Below are 12,852 nucleotides of genomic sequence, written 5' to 3'. Positions count from 1 at the left end.
ATATATTTCTGTTAATATACATTACAAGTAAATGAAAAAGATCTTTTTTTCCTCATGGCTTAATAGTAAATATACTATTATCTTACCAACATCATTTATTAAACCCTGAACAAGAGTAACTGTCTGGCACATAAAAACAACCAACTCCTTGAACAGGGTAGACAAATGCCAAGAGTATATGGTATCATGAGAAGCTTCCTCTCAGGCCTCCTGTCATACTCATTGGAGATTTGCTAGAACAGTAATATTGAGAAGTATTTGATGGTTTCAGAAATGAGTCTTTTTTGAAGAGCCTTCATTTGGGGTGCCTTCACACTGAATGAAAGGATTCACAACTTTTGCTTTAGCTCTGTTGGAATCGAACCCATTATAAGTAAGGAATATTTTATTACCTTTCGCCTTTGTATACTGAAAGGTAAATTATTGATGTCAAATCAATGTCTGAGAGTGATTTGAGTGTGAAAAGGGTCCTAGAGGGTAGAAAGGAAACAAAGTAAGTGAAGAAAAAGAGTGGATGAAAATACTATGGGAATGAGGACTGTAAAGCACACTTTTCTAGCACCACAGAGATCTAAGGGTCTATATCCCATGGAACATACTAAGAATTTTAGATGAATGGCCTGATGGTCAGATGAAATTGATTTTACATCTTTTATCTAATACTTGTGAATGGCATGGTGCTTGGCTGTTTCCTCTCATCTTTGAACCTTTTTTTTCTCTGTAAAATGGGACAATGTGTCCTGCTTTTTCTCAAATATTAGATCCCAATATTTGAATAGCATACTAAAATTTGATAGGGCTATTGCAAATACACTGCAGTTTTCTTCCCAAATATATAGTCAGAAGGCCAGTCAAACAGGACAGAGAGGTTCAATTACTGTTTACAGATTAAAAAACAAAAAACAACGGAACTTATTGTACCTGGACTCAATGTTCTCAATTCAGTGTCTTTCTTATTCCATTGATCACTGTGGGACTCAAAAGAGATAGTGAGATGAAGTGAAAATAATAAGTCTGAAAACTATCCCTTCATGAAAAATTCTGCTTGTTCTTCCTCTGAGAGGCAATCTGGAGGATTACTTTGTCTTCAGATAGGGAAGATGGCCAGTTCAATGCAGAGGGCTGCTATTCAGCAAAGAAGTACATTTCTACTGTGAAGTCCAGATAATGGTAACCTATCCCTGGAAGCTCTCTTAGGTTCCTCCTTGTTCGTCAGCTCCAGTACTGTAATGCATAGGCTTCATAGTTACCATTTATGATGGTATGCTTCTGTGCTGGCCTTAGAATAAAGTTGCAGAATCAGAATAAGAAGTATGAGACCAAGGCTCTGAAGTGTGAGATCAGGTGTGCCAAACTTCTCCTGTTCTCCACGCTTCTGGATGTTTATCTTTTACTCATCATTTGGCTGACTTATTTCATCTGCATCAGCTGCTTGCTGTTGTTGCATGTGTGTGACTAGATTGAAACCATCTGGGTACACAGAGCTTTTGTTCAATCCCATTCATGTGTTTGTGTGAGGACATGGGCCACACAGAAGCCTGTACATGCTGATACTGCCACACTTTCATTATTAATAGGAATGTTGTTACAACTAATAAGCCTGCTGGACATTTTTCTTTTGGTGGGACCAGGGATTGAACTCAGGCCCTTGCACTTGCCAGGGAAGCACTTATTCCACTGAGCCATCTCGCCAGCCCCATGAACATATTTTTGGACAATGTGCTTTCTTGACTGCTCTGCGGTATATACAGGAGGCCAAGAATGGATTAAAAAACAATTTTTGTATGATGTATTTTGGAGTAAGATAAGAGTAATAATAAACTTGTACATTCTATTCATTGATCCAGATCTTTAATTGTTTTAATTTAAATGATTTTAATTTTAGTTTTTTGACATTGCTGTTCATTTGGACTCAAGGCTGAGGGAAATAGATGGGTAAACTCATCCCTATGTTTAATTTTGTAATACTGTAGGTTGTTCTTTTCAAATTAAAAGAAATTACATGTTTGCAGTACATAATGATTACATTCATAGTGGGGAGTCAGTACATGTACATAACACATCTTAGTTCTTTTTGCATGTCTTTCTTCTGCCTTGCATTCCTCCTCCCTCTATAGCTTTGTCCCCTTCCCTTTGGCAAAAGATCTATCTCACTTATCCTGTTAGCTATCTTTTATTTCACTCTTTAACTTTCTTATACTTTGGGTTCATCACATAAGAAAAATCGTGCAAAATTTTCTCTTTTTCTTTCTCTCTCTTTCTTTCTTTCTTTCTTTCTTTCTTTCTTTCTTTCTTTCTTTCTTTCTTTCTTTCTTTCTCTTTCTTTTAGAACCAGAGATTGAACCCAGGCCCTTGTACTGGCCAGGCAAGCACTTACTCTACTGAGCTGTCTCCCCGCCCCCAATATCAACATTTTTATGTGTCTGATTTATTTCCCTTAACATTATGGTATCAAGGTGCATTCATTTTCCTACAAATGATTCAAATTTATCATTCTTTAAGGCAGAGTAGTATTCTATTGTATACAAATGGCTTGTTTTCTTTATTCATCTGTTGATGAACATATAAGCCATTTCCAAGATTTTGCTATGATCCATTATGCCACCGTAAACATATGTATGTATCATTGTAATATTGTACCTTTAACATTTTCAAGGATTCCCAGTAAAGGAATTGCTGACTTGATTGGATTTATGCTTTTCTGTTTTTGAGGAATCTCTATACTGATTTCCATAGGGATTGTACTAGCTTGCATTTGCCCTAAAATGTAGAAGTAATCCTTTTGCCTTTCAGTTTTACCATCATTTTTTTATTTGATTGCTTGATGACACCCATGATTTCTGGATTAAGAGGGAATCTTAGTGTTGTTTTAATTTGTATTTCTTTTATGGCCAGACATATTGAAAATGTATTCATGTATTTTTGGATATTCCCTCTTCTAAGAAGTGTCTATTCATTTCACTTGCTAATTTTATGATCAGATCTTTTATTTTGAGGAATCTAACTTTCTGAGTTCCTTATATATCCGAGGTATAGTGTGTCTCCGCAAAAATGTATTTTGTTTCCACGTTTAGGGTTTTATATGAATGCTGAATCTTGTCCCACCTTTCCTTATACATTTGATTGGTCAGTGGTTTCTGCAAGAGGGCTGCACTCGCCCTGGCAGCTCCTTGTTCTCATGTTGATCTGTGCACCCAAGTTACGGCTACTTTTACAGCTTACAGTTCTATGAAGTGCCCCCTCATGCCAGCTCCGGAGGCCCCTCTGATTTTACATTCTGAACTGCAGCATCTCTCTAAGGCAAAGCATATCTCTGCTCATGTTGGCAGATGGGAAAGTAAATAGACCACTGAGTTGTGTGCTGGATATAGCCAGCCAGGTGGTAGTGATGAGAAGTGGGTCAAGAATATGCTAGATTTAATACTAGCACTTTTCAGAGCCACACACCTCTGAAAGGTTCACAGAACCAGCCTGGTCCTTACCAGGAGCCCTATTATCCTTTCTTGCTTGAGCCTAAACTTCTCAGAGGTGTCTACATCTAACACATACCTTCTCCATGACTATCTCTTGTCACTGTCTCCCATCCAGTCACTGTAGTAGGGTGACACAAGAAACCCTAAAGTGTACTTTCTCAATAGTTGCCATTTGGCTCAGTCTTCAATGCTTAATCCTTTGCCAAATGACTCCTGATTAAACTCTATTAAATTTAATGGGTCCTGCATTGGATTTCTTCTCCAAATAGACTGCCACGTAGAATAAATCACTTTTAGAGTAAAAGCCCAAACTATTTTTCAGTTAATAGTATCTGTGCTCTTCTTGGGGCCAGTTCTGGTAGCCTGGTCTGTCGTTGCTCCCAGGAAGTGCTGATCCTCTCTGGCTTCCTTTGTAAGCAAAAAGAGGTCCCCTTCCGAGAGCCTGGGTCTTTTTCCAGTCTGCTTCATTTTTTTTCCTCTGAATCGTACTCCATTTATCCAGCTTTTCTGTAGTTTCTAGTTTTCTTATCAGCTTCCTCCCAATTCCCAGGCTTGTGTATCTTTTCTTTTCTCTTCACCAAATTTTTACTTTTTAGTTGTCATGATTCGAGATCCTAGGGAGGCAGTATTTTAGCATAGATTCTCCTGCTCCTCCTCCTCCTCCTCCTCCTCCTGTTCCTCCTCCTCCTCTTCTTCCTCCTTCTTCTAGAGCTAGAACTAGTAGAAGGCACATTTAATATAGTCATTATGAGGAAGTGTTTCATAATTTGTTTTACTTAGGACTTTATTTGTTTACTTAAATTTTATTTTAAAAAATAAAAACAAAAAGACAGAAAACAGGGTAGCACACAACATTATATATGGTATAGAATTTCAAAACAAGAATAAAAAATTAACAATACTATATTATGTATTTTTATGGTCAAATCTGTAAGAACACATTCTTTTTTCTGATTTTGGACAAAAGTTTAATTATGTGAGATCAGCAGATGACAAAAGGCACTAAATGAGTAGAAATAAGGTTCACCAACTTAGGTGAGAGCTTTTAGACCAGTTTAGGTTTAGGCATTCACCAGATTGAACTATTTTTTAAACAATGAAAATAACATTTTTTGCTACAAGAAATCAAAACAAAGTATTAAAACTAGTTCTTAGGATTGTCCACAAATTTTAAGTCCTAAAATGAAATACAGCATTTTGAGTAGATTCACCAAAGAAAATACAACATCAAAGAGAAGTTAAACAGTGGATTTAGTGGCATTTGCCTTTATGTAACCTGGAAGTGTGGGTGCTGACACAGAAAGATGAAAAGTTTGGGCCCTGCCTGGGCAACTTAGCAAACCCTGTCCCCTACCCTCCAAAAGAAGTTTAGGAATATAGTAAAGACCCTGAGGTCATTGAATGAATGGACCAGGAACATAGCTCTGTGTGAAGGCCCCATTCTGCACATGTGCAAACACCAGTTTATAGCGACAATACATTATTCTTAAGATCACGTTTAGTAATGGTTTTATTTGTGAGACAAGACCAACAGTAGCTGTGAAGTTATACTGCAGTAAGATAAAATTTTGCTTGGAGCAAATCCTTAGAAGTTCATTTTCCCATGTAATGTTAGATAAGCTGAGGGTATAGAGTAGTTTCAATACAAATGTGGTGAGACATTTCATACCAGTAACACCGTGGCGTCAGTTGGTAGTAGACAGAGTGAAGCTTTGTTGTGCTGAAAATGGTTATTGTTAATGGGTCCAATGTCAGTTTATGAAGTGTGCAGTGATGAGCAGGTATTGCTAATATGGTGACTAGGAATCCAGAGGCAAATAGTATGCAGTGAAGATGATTATCATATCTGTAAAATAAAGGAATTTGTTATGAATTTACTCATTGAAAAAATTGATCTTTAAGTGGCCACAGAAATGAAGACCTAGCACTGGAGGTGACTTGCCTAAGCTCTGTAACTTGAGTGAAAAATTTCCCCTTGTTAGGTTTTAGTTTTCTCTGCTGAAGCTAGAATGGTTAGGCCAGATAAATTCCATGTATCTTTTTACCCTATGCTCCTTTAATTTTTTATTTATTTATTTTTTTTTTTGGTGTGTGTGTGTGTATGTGGTACCAGGGATTGAACGCAGGACCCTGACTCCTTTATTTATTTATTTATTTATTATTTTTGGCGGAACTGGGGATTGAACTCAGATCCTTGTGTTTGCCAGTCAAGCGCTTATCCTACTGAGCTATCTCCCCGGCCCCCTTTATTTTTTATTGAGATAAAATAAATATAAGTTTTTACCTTTCAGATTATTCAGTACATACAGTTGAGTACATTTGCAATGCCATACAACTGTCACCTTTCATCTAGCTGCAGAACATTTATCAACCCCAGATAAATTTTATACCCTTTATCATTCACTCCCTATTACTTTTTTCCTTCCAACCCCTGTACTCTATAATGTTTCACATACAATTTGACAAGTGGAAGACAATGGATAATTAGATAAGAGATGTGAATCAGTAAGAGCTGTGGTCAAGATGAAACATATACCTAAATAGCCATGTATACCTAAGCCTCGATCATTAAGCAGATATTGCAGGACAATTTTCAATACTGAATAAATTAGTTTTGGAACACTTCCAGAGCTCTGCAGGATCACATATTGAGGAACACCTTATCAGACTAACCTAGATGGTATAACTTAAACAAGGTCCCCTACATTGCTGTTATTCCCTGGCTTGGCATCTTTTGCTTCTAGAACCATAAGGCAATATCTGAGAAAAACTTCCCTCTCAAGTCAGGGAAGAGTTTTAGAAAGTATTTTGTATTTTGTAATTGTTCTCATAAAGTATTTTGTAATTATTCTCATAATGCTCCCAAATCTCTCATACTGTGAATGTTACTTCCTTCTTAGCCATGTTTGTAAGACCCCTAGCCCCAGACCAAAGAGAAAATTACACAGATTGGATTGGAAATGTAAAGTCCTTTCCCATGATAATGTTTTGATGAGATCTGTGCTTTTCTAGGCTACCATCCTGTAGAAATTTTAGTTTAGTTTACCTTTTTTTCTGAATATATTTCAAATAATTATAAGCTTTCTGGGAGATGAGTAATTCAATTCAAATCAGCTTGATTTTCAGCTTCATTATCATGACTTTCATTATGAAATTAAGTAGGATAAGGATTTCTGTTTCCATATTTAGATAGCTTAAATAGAAACATTTTCTTAAAAAAAGATACATTTTCTTTTAGCTCAAGCCACGCAAATCAAAGGAAATTTAGAAGAAATGAACTTTTAAAGGTCCTGTCATAGCACTTCTTTTAGTGGATATTTTACTAATTTTATTGAAGTTTAAGCAAAGTAAGACAATGGAAAACAAGAACAAGGAACATTTAGGGGAAGAATTGAATATGATTCACAGGCAAACTATATTTCATCTATTCTTGCCTGGTAAGGAAACTGTGTTGTCTGTGAAGGGGTTTTCCTGCACTCCAACCCTCTCCCCCCAGTTTGAATTGCCCTCTTACATTAGAAAGCCTTTACCTGAGCAAAGGCTGTCACCTCCAACCCAGTCTTCTTTAGTGGTGGTAACTGGGCTTTTATAATTGCTGTGGAGAAGACATTTGGAATATGAGAGATTTGAGGACATTTTGGTATTATTCAACTAATTTCTAACACCCTTTCTTTACTAAAGAAGGCAATTCATCTCAGATGTTGTTTCTGGGAGCAGATAGTGTCAACCTGGTGGATTATAACAAGCAAAGCTAATACTTTGTGCAAGGAACTGTTTTATAAGCATTACTAAGTGTTTGACATACACTGTCTTATTTAACCCTTATATGGTTTTTGTCTCTTTAACAGATGAGGAAGGAGGTAACTGAGGATCAGAGAAGCAATATCTTACAAGTTACATGGCAAGGCAGTTGTAGAGCCAGTATTTACCTCTGCTACTGACTGTTTCTCCTAATTTTGGCCTAAGAGTCTAGAGACCTGGATTCAGTCCTGACTGGAATCTGTTCATTATGAGGCATCCCTTTCTCTGAGCTTGGCTTTCTCATCTGGAAAGTAGGAATAATAAACCTTGTTTTGCTTGCCTTGCAGAACCTTTTCAAAGCCTAAGTGAGAGATGGTGGAAAAGTACTGGATTTTCAAGGAAGCCAGGAAGAAAAGAATAATTGAACAGAGTAGGAAAGACTTTCTTGGAGAGGGAGTAAGTTTACAAATTAGAAGGATATAAAGATGTGGAAGTGGAATAAACAGGCTATGTTAGAATGAATTGAATGCATGGCCAAGCTGAGGTCATGAGCATTTGTTGAGGTACAATGGAACTCAGTGGGCCAGGCCTGATCTAAATTGTTGATGGAAAGCCATGAATAAAAGCCATGAGCATTCCTATGGGATTTTTCTAATTTCTTCTTCACTTTTCTCCTTTCGTCCCCCTGTTGTTTTTCTGTTATATAACAAAAATTGTCATTGTTCTGGTTAAAACTCTTGCTTCTCATTATTTGCTAGAAATGGAGAACAATGTGTTATCTGCCTTCTTATGATAATCTTTCATGTAATTAGTGACAGTTATTAAACTCTTTCTCTTGAGGGAGCAAGGAGTGGTTTCCATGCCTAACAATACAAAATATACTGATTGTTTTTGTGCTATTTCCTAGCATGCAGACTCAAGAATCTCTAAGTATGCCCAATACTCACAAAAACTGGGATTAAAACAGCAAAACATGTTGTATGTATGAGAATGGGAGCTGTGCCCTTAATCAACCAGGCTCCTTTTAGTCTGTATTCCACATCTATCTTTGTATATACACGTTGTCATTTCTTCACTGTGGGAACAGAAAGATACCTGGTGACTTTTGTTATAGGGTAGTTCGTGTTCTGTCTTATCCCATTTTCTTGTTTGTATTTTGTCCCTTTGCAGTATTTGCTGAGATTTAGGGCTCATACACTCATCCAAACAGGCAAAATGGTGCCAGCTAGATAGCTCAGTGGTCTAAAGCACCTGTTTAGGCAAGTATAGGCACGTGCAGCACACCATAGTTCCATCCCTGGCACCACATGAAGCACCAGCCCTGCCCTAGGGGTGGGTTGAGCCAGCCAAAAAAAAAAAAAAAGGCAAAATGGAGAATTCTACTTCTGATTTCTGATTAAAATGGTACGACAAATGAAAGTGTTATATTGGGAAACAGTGATTTCCTTTCTCATCACTGGCTGTGTGCAAAGAGTTGAGCTGGCAATTGTCGGCAGGAGATGTTCTCAAGGAGTCTGTGTATTGATCAGGGGACAGAGATTGGTTTGAGCTAGTTGACGTATTTCCTTTATAATTTTTAATCTCTAACCCTGGAATTCTATTATTTAATATGACAGGCAGTAAACTCTCACTTTCTCAGAAGATGACTCACTTTTACTCATCTTGTTGGCTAGATCTGATCTCTAGAAATATTGAGGTGAGATTTAGATAATAGTCCTTTTGTCATTCACTTCTGAGAAGCATCTCATTGCTGGAGTCAAGAATACAATATTTTTTTTCTCGGGCTAGGGAGATGGTTCAGTGGAATAAGCGCTTCCCTGGCAAGCGCAAAGGACTGAGTTCAATCCCCGGTTCCAAAAAAAAAAAAAAAAGAATACAATATTTTCTAAGACATTCCTTACTTTATTGAATTTATGAGGGAGCTACTGCATGAATGTTAGGCGACCCCTCTTTTTAAAAGTACCAGTTCATGAGAGGGAAGGGTTACTAAAGATGTGGAAGAATGTGTTGCAAGGGCTATGAGAGCAGCATTAAATAATTTTTTTAAAAAAATATTGGTAACCTTTGGATATACATGATTACATTCATATAAGAAATTTGTAACCATGCACAATATACCTTGATCATTTTTCCACATTTCCTTCCCTTCCCTTCAACCTTTATTCCCCTTTCCATTTATGAATACTTTGTATCCACTTTTTCCCTTTCCCCTTATGCACTCCCTTGTTCCCCTTCCCATTTTGAACATTTTCTTCCCATTTCCCAATATCTATCATCCATTTAGGTCCTTATTTACCCTTTTGTTTTCTCACCCAAGAGAAAGAATATAGGCCCAGGTGAATACTTCAGTGGATTAAAGTGCCTGCAAGCAGATGCAGGGGTCGGGGGTTTGAACCCGGTGTCTGCCTTGCCAGTCCCCTCCCTGGGGCGCCCTGAGACGGAGTGGTGGGGAGCACCTGTAATCCCAGTTCTTGGGAGGCTGTAAACAGGGGGATTACTAAGAATCTGATCTAGTAGTGTGACCCTAAACACCCTGTCGACCCTTTTCTAAAATACAGAGAGAGAGAGAGAGAGAGAGAGAGAGAGAGAGAGAGAGAGAGAATATGATATTTAAGCAGGTGTGTCTGATTTACTTCACTTAAAAAAGTATAACCTCAAAGTTTATGCATTTAACTAAAAGTGTCTCAATCTATCCTACTTTATGACAGTGTAGTACTCCACTATATATATGTTTTTTAAAAAATGCTTTTTCTTTGTCCATTCATTCATTCATTGATGGGCATCTGGGATATTTCCAAGATTTAAAATTGCCCTACTATAAACATGAGTATAGATGCATTGCTGTGGTATGATGCTTTTAATGCTTTGGGAAGGATACCTAGACAGCATACCTGGATCAAATGGTACTTCTAGTTTTAAGTTTTGGAGGAATATCCATACTAATTTCTATTTTGGTTGTACCAAATTACAGTCCCACCAACAGTGGAGAAAGGTTTGTTTTCCCCCCACAGTCTTGCCAGCATTTGTTATTGGTTGAAGTTTTGATGTCTTATTTATTTATTTGGTACTGGTTCTGGTTATGGGGATCAAACCCAGGTGCTTGGACCTGCCAGGCAGGTGCTTAGATTGAAAAACTATCTCCCAGCCCTGTGGCTGAGTTTTTCAAGTTAGGTATTCATTCCCATGTTCTTTCTCAGTAGTGTTTTCATTTCCATTTCTCAAATAACCAGCACTGTTGAACATTTTAAAATATATTTATTTTTCTTCATCTGATAAGTGCTTAGTCACTTCATATGTCCAGTTTTAGACTGAGTCTTTAAATATGGGTGGTCTGATATTTTTGACTTCTTTATTTACTTGAGAATTGTCTGAGAAATAGCTGGTCAATGTTTTTCTCATTCTGTGGGCTGTCTCTTTACTGTCGATTTCTTTCCTGTGCAAAATGTATTTAATATGATATGATCACAACTGTTGATTTGTTCAAATATTTTCTGTGCTTTTGAGGTTTCATTTATAGTCTTTGCCTACATCTATATCTTTAAGAGTTTTACCCATTCTGCCTTTCGGTACATAAAGTGATTTTCTTTTTATATTGAGATCTTTGCCCCATTTTTATTTTGGCTTAGCATATAGTAAGATACATGTGTCTAAGTTTAATCTTCAACATGTGGAAAGCCAGTTTGCACAGAACCAGTTTTTAAAAGAGGCTATCTTTCATCCTGTGAAGGTATTTGGTCCCTTTTTCTAAGATAAAGTAGCTGAGTGTGTTTCGAGTTATTTTTGCATCTTATATTGTGTTCCACTGATTCTTGAGTCTGGTTTTTTTTGCCATTATCATGCTATTTTATCATGGTAACTTTTGTAGTATAATTTCTAGTCAGGCATTGTATTGGTCCTTGCCCTGTTTTTGCTGCCCAAAATTTCTTTTGCTATTCTAGGTCTCTTTTTGTCTCCATATGAATTTTACGATTATTTTCTCTAGTACTATGGGGTATACTATTGGTGTTTTGATCAGGATTGCATTAAATTTATATAACCATTTTGGAAGTATGGCTATTTGGAAAATATTGGTTCTACCTACCCAAGAATAAAGGATGTCCTTCCAATTTGTAATACCCTCTTTTATGTCATTTATCAGGATACGATTGTTACTCTAAAGGTCTTTAACTTCCTTCATTAGATGATTCCTAACTTTAGTTTCCTTGATGCTACTCTGAAATGTGCTATGCCTCTAATTTCTCTCAGTGAGCTTATTTGTGTACAGGAATGTTATTAATCAAGACTTAATTTTAAATCCTGCTATGGTACCACATTTGGTTATTAAATTTAGGAGTCTTTTGTGGAGGTTTTTTTCATTTTCAATATAGAGTATTCTGTCTCTTACAATAACTATAATTTAGCTTTTTTCTTTCTATTTCTTATTTCTTTTATTTCTTTCTCTTGTCTAATTGCTATGGCTAATGTTTCCAGATGTACGAAATAGGAGTAGTGATAGTGGACATAATTGTCTTATTCTTGATTTTAAAGTAAAAGCCTTCAGTTTTTGACCATTTATTATGTTGTTAGCTATTGATGTAGCGAAGATGGTTTTTATCAGATTGAGATAAAGACCTTGTTTTTTTTTTGGGGGGGGTACTGGGGATTGAACTCAGGACCTTGAGCTTTCCAGGCAAGCTATCTCCCCCCTTGCCCTAGATAAAGACCTTCTATTCTATTTTTTAAGAGTTTTTTTTTAATCATAATTTGGTGTTGGAGTTTTTCAAATTCTTTTTCTCCATCTAGTGAGATGGTTATGTGTTTTTTTTTTTCCTGATTCCACTAACATTATGTATTACACTTATTGATTTCCGTATGTTGAACTCTTCCTACATCTTACGGATGACTACTTATTGATTATGCTCTATGATCTTCTTGACAATTTGCTGCATTCTATTTACTATTGTGTTATTGAGGAGTTTTGCATCTAGGATCCATTATGAGTTTGATTCATAGTTCTCTTTTTTGGTTTGGTCTTTCACTGATTTTGTTATCAGGGAAGTGCTTAGTTCTGGTAAGGAGTTTGGGAGTATTGTTTCCCATTCAATTTTATAAGAGAGTTTGAGGAGTAGTAGCATTAGAACTCCTTTACAGTACTTACAGAATTCAGTAGTGAATCTCTCAGGATCTGAGTGTTTCTTTGTTGGTAGTTTTTGTTTTAATTACTTCCTCAATTTCATTTAATGATATTGAGTTTTTCAGGATTATCATATTTTATTGATTCATCTCTAGTGATTCATGTATTACCATCCAGGAATCTCTCCATATCTTCTGTTTACAGGTTCTTGAAGTAGATATGAGTGGTCTTCTGGATTTCTCTAGGATTTGTTTTAATTTCACCCTCTTATTCCTAATTGCATGAATTTGAGTTTTTGCTTTCCAGGTTTTTGAGGCTGAAGGTATGTTTAAGCCTTTTTTTTTTGTGGAACCAGAGTTTGAACTCAGGCCCTTGTGCTTGCCAGGGAAGCGCTTTTTCTACTGAGCCATCTCCCCGGCCCCGAGACTATTTTTTTGCTTTTGTATTTTTTGTGGGCTAAGGGTCTTGTGATTTTTATTTAATCTTTCAAAGAACATTTTGATTTATTCATTCTTTGTTATTGTC

General features: G+C 36.6%; 1 protein-coding gene across 8 annotated transcripts in view; it reads left to right on the top strand.

Moving 5' to 3' along the window:
- Arhgef9 (Cdc42 guanine nucleotide exchange factor 9) overlaps nucleotides 1–12,852 on the top strand; it is a 265,414-nt gene that overhangs the window by 102,890 nt on the left and 149,672 nt on the right. The window contains exon 1 of one of the 8 annotated variants that reach the window (XM_023705029.1): nucleotides 7,647–7,670. The exons of the other annotated variants lie outside the window; for them this stretch is intronic. The gene's annotated coding sequence lies outside the window, so the exon portion shown is untranslated. Of the gene's footprint in view, nucleotides 1–7,646; nucleotides 7,671–12,852 lie in introns of those variants that run through there. 8 annotated transcript variants of the gene reach the window in all.

The sequence above is a fragment of the Octodon degus genome, unplaced genomic scaffold (genome assembly GCF_000260255.1).
Source record: "Octodon degus isolate 3935 unplaced genomic scaffold, OctDeg1.0 scaffold00211, whole genome shotgun sequence".
In the NCBI taxonomy this organism is placed as follows: domain Eukaryota; kingdom Metazoa; phylum Chordata; class Mammalia; order Rodentia; family Octodontidae; genus Octodon; species Octodon degus.
Note: the sequence above shows the minus strand (reverse complement) of the source record. Positions and strands in the feature narration are given on the sequence as shown.